Here is a 12719-nt window from a genome sequence, read left to right as displayed (position 1 = left end):
ATATGAGTGTAAGGTATGAAATTTTCACCGAATTTTGATGAAAGGTGGTTTACATATATACCCGAGGTGGTGGGTATCCAAAGTTGGGCCCGGCCGAACTTAACGCCTTTTTACTTGTTTATATTTCTCCCCCTGAAAGCTGTCTCAATTCAAGACTATGACCTTGCTTTTAACCATATTATCATATTACAGTGTCGATAAATTTCACAAATGACTTGGTTTTTATTTTAATTAACACGCCCATTATTTATGACGATTTAATTTTTTCTAATATGTATGAGCAAATTACCCTTACAAAGCACTTGTAGCAAATTGCCCAAATATCTTTTTTTTTAGCACATTTTTCTACCACCAATCTACACTTGAGCGAGTCAATTTTCCAGAAACGCTTCGTTTGAAAATTGCCTTGCCCCATTGCAGTGTCAATTTTTGGAAGTATCCCATAAATAACACAAAATGAATTTTCTTATTAAATATTTGATTAAAATTTTCGCAATTTCTTAATTCAAGAGAGTAGATAGTAGAGAGTCTGAAGAAATTTTGTTTCCGTGAGGGTATGTATGTGTGTGTTTGTTGTGCTCTTATACCCTACACCAGTAGTGTGGTGCAGGGAATACACAACGTTGTGCATTTGTTTGTTACATCTGCTTATGCTTATGCCTATGCACAGTGGAAATAAATGCAAATATTTTGATCTGATCAAAAAAAAAAAAAATTATCTGTAAAGGGGACATAGATTCCAGCAGACTGCTGTTGGACCACATCTTCAATACAGTGTAGGATATATGGTGTCAAAGTTGATCACTATTAACTTCTCTCACATTTTGGAGGCTATAAACTTTGATCTACTGATCAAATGTACACTTTTCACGATTCGGAACACTGTGCCACACTGTTTCAAAGAACATAAACATCCATATTTGGATCTAAATACCGTAGAATACACACCCATCTTCCTGAACTGAACTTCTTTAGCTGATGGCAAGGGTCTATCGGAGGTTAAGGTTGATATTGTTCTAGTTATAGATTCCTGATGATGGGTATCCAAAGTTCGTATAGAACCACCTTAAAGCATTTCGATTGTTATTTTGCTTGTTAGAGTTGTGGGGTTTTACTTGCCATTTGGTTTTCACATGCCTTCTCGTCTATTACACCTTTATGGGTGATTTATATTTATACCCCAACTTTAATACAGTCATAACAATAATAACACCTGGAAAAGTCAATGTTCATTTTGACTTCTTCGTCGCGGCTCGTTGCCACCCAAGGTAAGTGTGTGGGCGTTTCGCTGCCTGTGCTAAAAATCCTTCGAAATCCTTAAAGTACATAAGTTACTTTTGCTTTTGCTGCTCCAGATGCCTAAGCAGCAGAAAGAGCGAGCGAGCACAATGCAAATGGCTGAGGATGGGAACAAAAATGTAAACAAATCTTAGCAAATAAAAGTTTATGCTTTCACTTCATGCCATGGTCTGGTGTTTTATTTTCTTTTTTTTTTGCAGACTTCCACGGTGCTAACTCCATTTGGCAAAAACCCCGAAAAACGAAGAGACAAGAGACTGAGGCAAATGGAAAGCATCTGTGTTGCTAAGATATCTTAACGATATAGTGACATAAATTTCAATTTTTATAACATAAACTCGTGTAATTTATTGTGCCATTATAAGGATGCTATATACACTAAGAAGATTATGTACTTGCATATCACCACCATACGCGAGTATGATTATGTAAATGTGTGTGTGTGTGTGTGTGTGTGTGTGTGTGTGTGCGAGAGTGTATGCATTAAAATCAAAGAACTCAAGGAAATGGAATATACCCTTCCTACATCCTTTAACAAGGTACTAATGTAAGAAATTACGAATAGTAATAATTTATGGTTATACAGAAATGCCTAGGACAATCCTAGTACTTTTAAAAAAAATCAAAAATTTGTCCGACTACAAAGCAACTCAAACAAGTAAAAAGGCGTTAAGTTCGGCCGGGCCGAACTTTGGATACCCACCACCTCGGGTATATATGTGAATCACCTTTCGTCAAAATCCAGTGAAAAATGCATACCTTATGCCCCATAGCAGCTATATAGACATACCATCCGATTTAGACCAAATGCTTATAAGTACAAATCATTGTTCAACCGAGAGATCGGTCTATATGGCAGCTATATCCAAATCTGGACCGATCTGAGCCAATTGCAGACAAATATCGAAGGGCCCAACACAACCCACTGTCCCAAATTTCAGCAAAATCGGATAATAAATGTGGCTTTTATGGGCCAAAGACCCTAAATTGAAGGATGGGTATATATGGCAGCTATATCCAAATCTGAACCGATCAGGGCCAAATAGAAGAAATATGTCGAAGGGCCTAAGGCAACTCACTGTCCCAAATTTCAGCAAAATCCGATAATAAATGCGGCTTTTATGGGCCTCAGACCTTAAATCGAGGGATCGGTCTATATGGCAGCTATATCCAAATCTGGACCGATCTGAGCCAAATTAGCGATGAATATCGAAGGGCCTAAGGTAACCCACTGTCCCAAATTTCAGCAAAATCGGATAATAAATGTGGCTTTTATGGGCCAAAGACCCTAAATTGAAGGATGGGTATATATGGCAGCTATATCCAAATCTAGACCGATCTAAGCCAAATTGGCGATGAATGTCGAGGGGCCTAAGACAACCCACTGTCCCAAATTTCAGCAAAATCGAATAATAAATGTGGCTTTTATGGGCCCAAGACCCCAAATTGGAGGATCGGTCTATATGGCAGCTATATCCAAATCTAGACCGATCTGAGCCAAATTGACGGAAGATGTCAAAGGGTCTAACACAACTCCCTGTCCCAAATTTCAACAAAATCGGATAATAAATGTGGTTTTTATGGGCCTAAAACCCTAAATCGGGGGATCGGTCTATATGGCAGCTATATCCAAATCTGAAGCGATCTGGGCAAAATTGACGAAGGATATCGTGGGGTCTAACACAACTCACTGTCCAAAATTTCAGCAAAATCGGACAATAAATGTGGCTTTTATGGGCCTAAAACCATAAATCGGGGGATCGGTCAATATGGCAGCTATATCCAAATCTGAAGCGATCTGGGCAAAATTGACGAAGGATATCGTGGGGTCTAACACAACTCACTGTCCCAAATTTCAGCAAAATCGGACAATAAATGTGGCTTTTATGGGCTTCAGACCCTAAATCGGAGGATCGGTCCATATGGCAGCTATATCGAAATTTGAACCGATGTGAGCCAAATTAACGAACTATGTCAAAGGGCCTACCACATCTCTCTGTCCCCAATTTCAGCGAAATCGGATAATAAATGTGGCCTTTATTGGCCTAAGACCCTAAATTGGAGGATCGCACTATATGGCAGCTATATCCAAATCTGAACAGATCTGGGCCAAATTATTGAAAGATGTTGAAGGGCCTAATACAACTCATTGTCCCAAATTTCAGCAAAATCGGACAATAAATGTGGCTTTTATAGCCCTAAGACCCTAAATCAGCGGATCGGTCTATATGGGGGCTTTATCAACATATAGTCCTATTTAGCCCATTTTCGAACTTAACCTGCTTATGGATAAAAAAAAGTATCACTGCAAAATTTCAGTTTGATTTCTCTGTTTTTAAAGACTGTAGCGTGATTTCAACAGACAGACGGACAGACGAGCGGACATGGCTAGATCTTTATAGGGTCGGAAATGGATGCCCCCGAAGGATGGGGATATATTAATTTTGTCATTCCGTTTGCAAAACATCGAAATATCCATTTCCGACCCTATCTACTTATTTATACAAATCAATTTGTGTTTGTTTGTTTGTATGTTCCTTATAGACTCAAAAACGGCTGAACCGATTTTCTTGAAATTTTCACAGATGGTGCATAATGACCACGTGGTGAAAGTTGGGTACTACATTTTTTTGATATCTGAAGGGGGAACGGACTCTCCTCCTTACCCTAATTTTCAGAAACGCCAATTCTCGGAGATGGGTGGTGCGATTTGTGTGCCCTATAAATAAATATCTAATACCCAAAAAATAAACATTTGGTATCCAAATTTCGGATGGGGTAACTAGGGGGGCTGCCCTACCCTAAAACCTACCAAACATATATTTACACCAATCACAACAATATGGGACTCAAATGAAAGGTATTTAGGATAAGAACACGTATCTGATATCGAAATCTCGGACCAAGTGCTAGGGGGACCACCCCAACTCCCAAAACACCCCCAAATCGGACATATTTACCGACCATGGCAATATGGGACTCAAATGAAAGGTATTTGCGAGTAGAATAAGAATCTGATATCGAAATGTGGGACCACGTTTCTGGGGGTTCACCCCCTTCTCCAAAACATGCCCCAAAGGGGACAAATTTACGACCATAGCAATATGGGGCTCAAATAAAAGGTCTTTGGGAGTAAAGCACGGCCACTCCACCCCCATAACACGACCCAAATAGTAAGTATTTGCTGACTATTGCAATATGAGGCTCAAATAAGAGGGTTTTTGAAGTGGAACACGAATCCGATATATATTTTCAAGGCCAACTCACTGAGTGGCCGCCCCATTCCTCAATGCAGCCCCCAAAACGGTCATGTTTCCCGACTATTTAAACATGGACTCTAATGAAAGGTAATTGGGAGTAGACTACGAATTTGATATCAACATTCGGGACCAACTGTCTAACCGACGTTCCACCCGCAAATAGGACGTATTTGGTCACCAAGACAATTTGGGTCTTAAAGTGAGTGAAACTCGTTATTGATAGATTTTAGGGCCCATACCCCAAACCGGACATATTTGCTGACTTTTGCAGTAAGGGGTTTAAAATAAAAGGTATTTGAGATTAGCAAACGTATTTGGTATCCAATTTTGAGGCTAATGGCAATATGGGATTCAAATAAATGATATTTGAGAGTAGAGCAAGATGCTGATATATTTCCAGGGCTAAGTGTTTGGGCGACCACCTCACTCCCCAAAACACCACTAAATCGGACATATTTACCAACCATGTCAATATGGGGCTAAAGGGCAAGGTATTGGGGAGTCGAGCACGAAATTGGTACCCACTTTCGTAACCAATTTTCTGGGTGTCTACCCTTTCCCCAAAAACAATCCACAAACAACAATTTTTTACTGACCGACGCAATATGGGGCTCAGATAAAGGTATTTGGGAGTAAAGTACGAATCTGATATCTAAAAGTGGATCGGTCCAGATTTGGATATAGCTGCCATATAGACCGATCGTCCAATTTAGGGTCTTAGGCCCATAAAAACCACATTTATTATCCGATTTTGCTGAAATTTGGGGCAGTGAGTTGTGTTAGGTCCTTCAACATCCTACGTCAATATGGCTCAGATCGGTCCAGATTTGGATATAGCTGTCATATAGAGCTATATCTCGATTTAAAGTCTTGGCCCCATAAAAGGCGGATTTATTGTCGGATTTCGCCAATATTTTGGACAGTGAGTAAGGTTGGGCCCCTTGAGATTCTTCCTCAATTTGGCCCAGATTGGTCCAGAGAGATCGGTCCATAGACCGATCTCTCGGTTTAAGGTTTTGGCCCATAGAAGGTGCATTTATTATCCAATGCCGCCGAAATTTGGGACAGTGAGTTGTGTTAAGCCCCTCGACATTGTTCTTCAATTTGGTCTAGGTCAGTCCAGATTTGGATATAGCTGCCATAAAGAACAATATCTCGATTTAAAGTCTTGGCCTCATAAAAGGCGGATTTATAATCCGATTTCACTGAAATTTGACACATTGACCGGATTTTGACGAAAGGTAGTTTACATTTGTACCCGTTTATCCGAACTTAAGGCCTTTTTCCTTGTTTTTATTATTTTAATTCATTGTATTTTACAAATTTTGTACTTTTTGAACCCCAACATATAAGACAAAATTTTTAAATCTGATTAAAAAATTTACTGCCAATAGCAATTCGTTTCTCTTAAATTATGATTTGCCATCCAGAAAATCTGCTATAGATACCAACAGCTGAATGGAATCCAAAATCCTGGTTGGATACTCCTTGCTTTCACAGTGAGACACAATAACCAAGTTTTCTTGATTATTAACACCAACGTTTTCTGTACTCTGTGTTGCGTTGTGTTGCCTGCATCTGTCGATATTGTGGTCTATTTGGATTTCACTTCTTTGCCATTTACACGGGAAAGTAGTTGCAATCAACACTTCCTTTGTTATGTTTAATCAATGCCTGATGACAACACAATAGTGTTCACTTACCATAGAAATGGAGCTGCTTCTTGTTGGGTGGGGATATGGACAACAATGGATTCCATTTCGATTCACTAGCATTTGCAAGAATTTCGCGACATAAAACACGTTTGCAATGCTTTGTAGTTACAGGATTACAAAAGATCGTTTTTTTTTGTCAGCTTGAAGATTATGGTATTTGGAAGATTCCACATTCCAGATATATGCGTTAGTGAAATTAAAGTTTTACTATGATTTTGGATTAAGGAAGCACATATTGGGTTGCCCAAAAAGTAATTGCGGATTTTTCATATAATCGGTGTTGACAAATTTTTTCACAGCTTGTGACTCTGTAATTGCATTCTTTCTTCTGTCAGTTATCAGCTGTTACTTTTAGCTTGCTTTAGAAAAAAAGTGTAAACAAGTAAAAAGGCGTTAAGTTCGGCCGGGCCGAACTTTGGATATCCACCACCTCCTTTAAACCACCTTTCGTCAAAATCCGGTGCAAAACTCATACCTTATCTCCCATAGCAGAAATATGTGGAGGGGCTTAACATAGCCCTTTGTCCACAATTTCGGCAACATCGAACAATGAATTCGCTTTTTATGGCCCCAAAACCTAAAACTGAGAGATCGGTCTATATGGCAGCTATATCCAAATATGGACCGATCTGAGCCAAATTGACCGATCTGGAGGATGTCGGAGGTCCTGAGGCAGCGAACTGTCCCAAATTTCAGCAAAATTAGATAATAAATGTGGCTTTTATGGGCCTAAGACCTTAGATCGAAGGATCGGTCTATATGGCAGCTATATCCAAATCTGGACCGATCTAAGCCATATTAACGGAGGATGTTGAAGGCCCTAAAGCAACTCACTGTCCCAAATTTCAGCAAAATTGGATAATAAATGTGGTTTTTATGGGTCTAAGACCCTAAATTTGAGGATCGGTCTATATGGCAGCTATATCCAAATCTGAACCGATCTAAGCCATATTGACGGAGGATGTTGAAGGGCCTAAGACAACTCACTGCCCCAAATTTCAGCAAAATCGGATAATAAATGTGGCTTTTATGGGCCTAAGACCATAGATCGAAGGATCGGTCTATATGGCAGCTATATCCAAATCTGGACCGATCTGAGCCAACTTGACGGAGGATGTTAAAGGGCCTAACACAACTCACCGTCTCAAATTTTAGCAAAATCGGATAATAAATGTGGCTTTTATTGGCCTAAGACCCTAAATCGGAGGATCGGTCTATATGGGGGCTATATCAAGATATAGTCCGATATAGCCCTTCTTCGAACTTAACCTGGACAAAAAACTTATGGATAAAAAAAGAATCTGTGCAAAGTTTCAGCTCAATATCTCTATTTTTGAAGACTGTAGCGTGATTTCAACAGACAGACGGACAGACGGCCGGACATGTCTAGATCGTCTTAGATTTTTACGCTGATCAAGAATATATATACTTTATAGGGTCGGAAATGGATATTTCGATGTGTTGCAAACGGAATGACAAAATGAATATACCCCCTCCTTCGGTGGTGGGTATAAAAAAGTATATTTGATTAATGTTCATTCTAAGTTTTATTAATAATGAATTTACTTTCTTTTAAAAAATCCGCAATTACTTTTTGGGCAACTCAATAGTTATGAAGATATGAATAGTGCTTCCTCAGATCTAGAAGTGGAAAATGGACTATTCAATATGGACGATACAATACATGTGTGTAAAGAAGCTATATCGAAACATAAGAAAATCCTTTGTGCCAAATTTTGTGAGCATAGATTGGCAAAAAACCACATTTTTACATAAACCGTATAAACCGAACTTCTTTTAATCGATCCAAAGTGTGACATACGATTTGATTTTCTTGAATATTAGGAGCACACAATTTTCATTCATATTTATTGCTTGAAATTTGTTTGATGAGTTTTGTTGGGATTTTTAAAACGAGATTGGTTAGCCCCATACCAATTTAAAGTTTTATAAAGGAAAAGTAGGAAACGCAGATATTAAGCCGATTCACTAATACCACAGTAGCGTTTTTCCACCCTCCACCATAGGATAGGGGTATACTAATTTCGTCATTCTGTTTGCAACACCTCGAAATAGGCGACTGAGACCCCATAAAGAATGCGTCTGAAACCAAATAAAATATGTAATTTTAAGTCGATCTAGCCATGCCCGTCCGCCCATCCGTCCGTCCATCCATCCGTCCGTCCATCCATCCATCCGTCCATCCGTCCATCCGTCCGTCCATCCGTCCGTCCATCCGTCCGTCCATCCGTCCGTCCATCCGTCCGTCCATCCGTCCGTCCATCCGTCCGTCCATCCGTCCGTCCATCCGTCCGTCCATCCGTCCGTCCATCCGTCCGTCCATCCGTCCGTCCATCCGTCCGTCCATCCGTCCGTCCATCCGTCCGTCCATTCGTCCGTCCATCCGTCCGTCCATCCGTCCGTCCATCCATCCGTCCATCCGTCCGTCCATCCGTCCGTCCATCCGTCCGTCCATCCATCCGTCCATCCGTCCGTCCATCCGTCCGTCCATCCGTCCGTCCATTCGTCCGTCCATCCGTCCGTCCATTTGTCCGTCCGTCCATTCGTCCGTCCATCCGTCCGTCCATTTATCCGTCCGTCCATCCGTCCGTCCATCCGTCCGTCCTTCCGTCCGCCCATCCGTCCGTCCGTCCGTCCGTCCGTCCGTCCGTCCGTCCGTCCGTCCGTCCGTCCATCCGTCCGTCCGTCCGTCCGTCCGTCCATCCGTCCGTCCGTCCATCCGTCCGTCCATCCGTCCGTCCATCCGTCCGTCCGTCCGTCCATCCGTCCGTCCATCCGTCCGTCCATCCGTCCGTCCGTCCATCCGTCCGTCCATCCGTCCGTCCATCCGTCCGTCCATCCGTCCGTCCATCCGTCCGTCCGTCCATCCGTCCGTCCATCCGTCCGTCCATCCGTCCGTCCATCCGTCCGTCCATCCGTCCGTCCATCCGTCCGTCCATCCGTCCGTCCATCCGTCCGTCCATCCGTCCGTCCATCCGTCCGTCCATCCGTCCGTCCATCCGTCCGTCCATCCATCCGTCCGTCCGTCCATCGGTTTTAAAAGCCCAACAAAACTCTGTCAAAAGCACGCTAACTTCCAAAGGAGTAAAGCTAGCTTAAAATATTGCTCAAATATTCCTTATCAGTCGGCCATATCGGTCCATGTTTTGAACTAGCTGCCATATAAACCGATCTTGGGTCTTGACTTCTTGAGCCTCTAGAGGGAGCAATTCTTATCCGATTGGAATGAAATCTTGCACGACGTGTTTCGATGTGCTTTCCAACAACTGTGCCAAGTATGGTTCAAATCAGTCCATGTTTTGATATATCTGCCATATAAACCGATCTTTGGTCTTGATTTCTTGAGCCTCTATAGGGCGCAATTCTCATCCGATTTGAATGAAATTTTGCACGTAGTGTTTTGGTATCACTTCCAATAACTGTGCTCAGTATGGTGAAAATCGGCGCATAACCTGATATAGCTGCCATATAAACGGATCTTGACTTCTTGAGCCTCTAGAGGGCGTAATTCTTATCCGATTTGGCTGAAACTTTGCAAGAAGTGTCAAATATGGTTTTAGTTGCCGTACAAACCGATCTGGGATCTTGACTTCTTGAGCCTCTAGAGGTCGCAATTGTTATCCGATTTGCCTGAAATTTTGTCCAACGACTTCTCCGATGACCTTCAGCTTACGGGTCTGAATTATGGTCTAAATCGGTCTACAGCCTGATGTATCTCGCATATAAACCGATATCCCTATCTCACTTCTTGGCCCCTAAAGGACGCAATTTTTATGCGATTTGGCTGAAAATTTTCAATTCTCTTCTTTTATCATATGTTGGCCTAAACAGAGATACCGGGAAAAGAACTCGACAAATGCGAACCATGGCAGAGGGTATATAAGATTCGGCCCGGCCGAACTTAGCAAGCTTTTACTTGTTATACCCACCACCGAAGGATGGGGGTATATTCATTTTGTCATTCCGTTTGCAACACATCGACATATCCATTTCCGACCCTATATTCTTGATCAACGTAAATATATAAGACGATCTAGACATGTCCATCCGTCTGTTCGTCTGTCTGTTGAAATCACGCTACAGTCTTTAAAAATAGAGATATTCAGCTAAAACTTTGCACAGATTCTTTTTTTTGTCCATAAGCAGGCTAAGTTCGAAGATGGGCTAAATCGGACTATATCTTGATATAGCCCCCATATAGATCGATCCGCCGATTTAGGGTCTGAGGCCCATAAAAGCCACATTTATTATCCGATTTTGCTGAAATTTGGGACATTGAGTTCCGTTGGGCTTCTCGATATCATTCTTCAATTTGGCCTAGATCGGTCCAGATTTGGATATAGCTGCCATATAGAGCGATCCTCCGGTTTTGGGTCTTAGGCCCATAAAAGCCACATTTATTATTAGATTTTGCTGAAATTTGGGACAGTGAGTTGCATTAGGCCCTTGAAAATATTTCTCCTATTTGGCATAGATCGGTTCAGATTTGGATATACCTGCCATATAGACCGATCATCCGATTTAGGGTCTTGGGTCCATAAAAGCCACATTTATTATCAGATTTTGCTGAAATTTGGGACATTCCGTTGGGATTCTCGACATCATTCTTCAATTTGGCCTAGATCGGTCCTGATTTGGATATAGCTGCCATATAGACCGATTCTCCGGTTTTGGGTCTTTGGCCCGTAAAAGCCACATTTATTATTAGATTTTGCTCTAATTGAGGACAGTGAGTTGTGTTGAGCCCTTCGAAATCTTTCGTCAATTTGGGCCAGATCAATCTAGATTTGGATATAGCTGCCATATATACCGATCCACCGATTCAAGGTTGGGTTCATAAAAGTCGCATTTATTGTGCGATGGCGCCGAAATTTTTGACAGTGAGTTGTGTTGAGCCCTCCGACATTCCTCTTCAATTTGGCTCAGATCGGTTAAGATTTGGATATACCTGCCATATAGACCGATCCTCCGATTTAGGGTCTTGGTTCCATAAAAACCACATTTATTATCCGATTTTGCTGAAATTTGGGACAGTGAGTTGCCTTAGGCTCTTCGACATATTTCTCCTTTTTGGCCCTGATCGGTTAAGATTTGGATATAGCTGCCATATAGACCAATTCTCTGATTTAAGGCCTTAGGCCCATAAAAGCCACATTTATTATCCGATTTTGCTGAAATTTGGGACAATGAGTTGTGTAAGGCCCTTCGACATCCTTCTTCAATTTGGCTCAAATCGGTATAGATTTGGATATAGCTGCCATATAGACCGATCCTCCGATTTAGGTCCATAAAAGCCACATTTATTATCCAATTTTGCTGAAAGTTGGGACAGTGAGTTGTGTTAAGCTCTTCTAAATTTTTCTGCAACTTGGGCCAAATCGGTCCAGATTTGGATATAGCTGCCTTATGGACCGAACCTCTGATTTTGGATCTTAGGCCCATAAAAGCCACATTTATTATCCGATTTTGCTGAAATTTGGGACAATGAGTTGTGTAAGGCCCTTCGACATTTGTTCTTCAATTTGGCCCTGATCGGTTCAGATTTGGATATAGCTGCCATATAGATCGATCTGTCGATTCAAGGCTTTGGGCCCATAAAACCAAATTTATTATCCGATTTCGCTAAAATTTGGGACAATGAGTTGTGTTATGCTCTTCGACATTTTTTTTTTCAATTTGGCACTGATCGGTTCAGTTTTGGATATAGCTACCATATAGACCGATCCTCCGATTTAGGATCTTTGGCCCATAAAAGCCACATTTATTATTAGATTTTGCTGAAATTTGGGACAATGAGTTGTGTTAGGCTCTTCGACATATTTCTTCTATTTAACCCTGATCGGTTAAGATTTGGATATAGCTGCCATATAGACCGATCCTCCGATTTAGCGTCTTGGGTCCATAAAAGCCACATTTATTATCCGATGTTGCTGAAATTTGCGACAGTGAGTTGTGTTAGACCCTTCGACATCATTCTTCAATTTGGATCCGTTCAGATTTGAATATAGCTGCCATATAGACCGATCTCTCGATTTGAGGTTTTAGGCCCATAAAAGGCGCATTAATTATCCGATTTTGCTGAAATTTGGGACAATGAGTTGTATAAGGCTCTTCGACATTCTGCTTTAATGTGACTCAGATCGGTCCAAATTTGTATATAGCTGCCATATAGACCGATCTCTCGATTTAAGGTTTTGGGATTATAAAAGGCTCATTTATTGTCTGATTTCACTGAAATTTAACACAGTGACTTATGCTAGGCTTTTCGACATCCGTAAAGGGATCAGATCGATTTGACTTGTGTTTATATGTATTTGGTCCAAATCGGAACATATTTCGATGTAGCTCTATGGGGCATAAATTATGCAATTTTCACCGGATTGTGACGAATTAGGGTTTACATATACACTCAAGGTGATGGGTA

The sequence above is a fragment of the Stomoxys calcitrans genome, chromosome 1 (assembly GCF_963082655.1).
Source record: "Stomoxys calcitrans chromosome 1, idStoCalc2.1, whole genome shotgun sequence".
NCBI classification, from domain to species: domain Eukaryota; kingdom Metazoa; phylum Arthropoda; class Insecta; order Diptera; family Muscidae; genus Stomoxys; species Stomoxys calcitrans.
Note: the sequence above shows the minus strand (reverse complement) of the source record.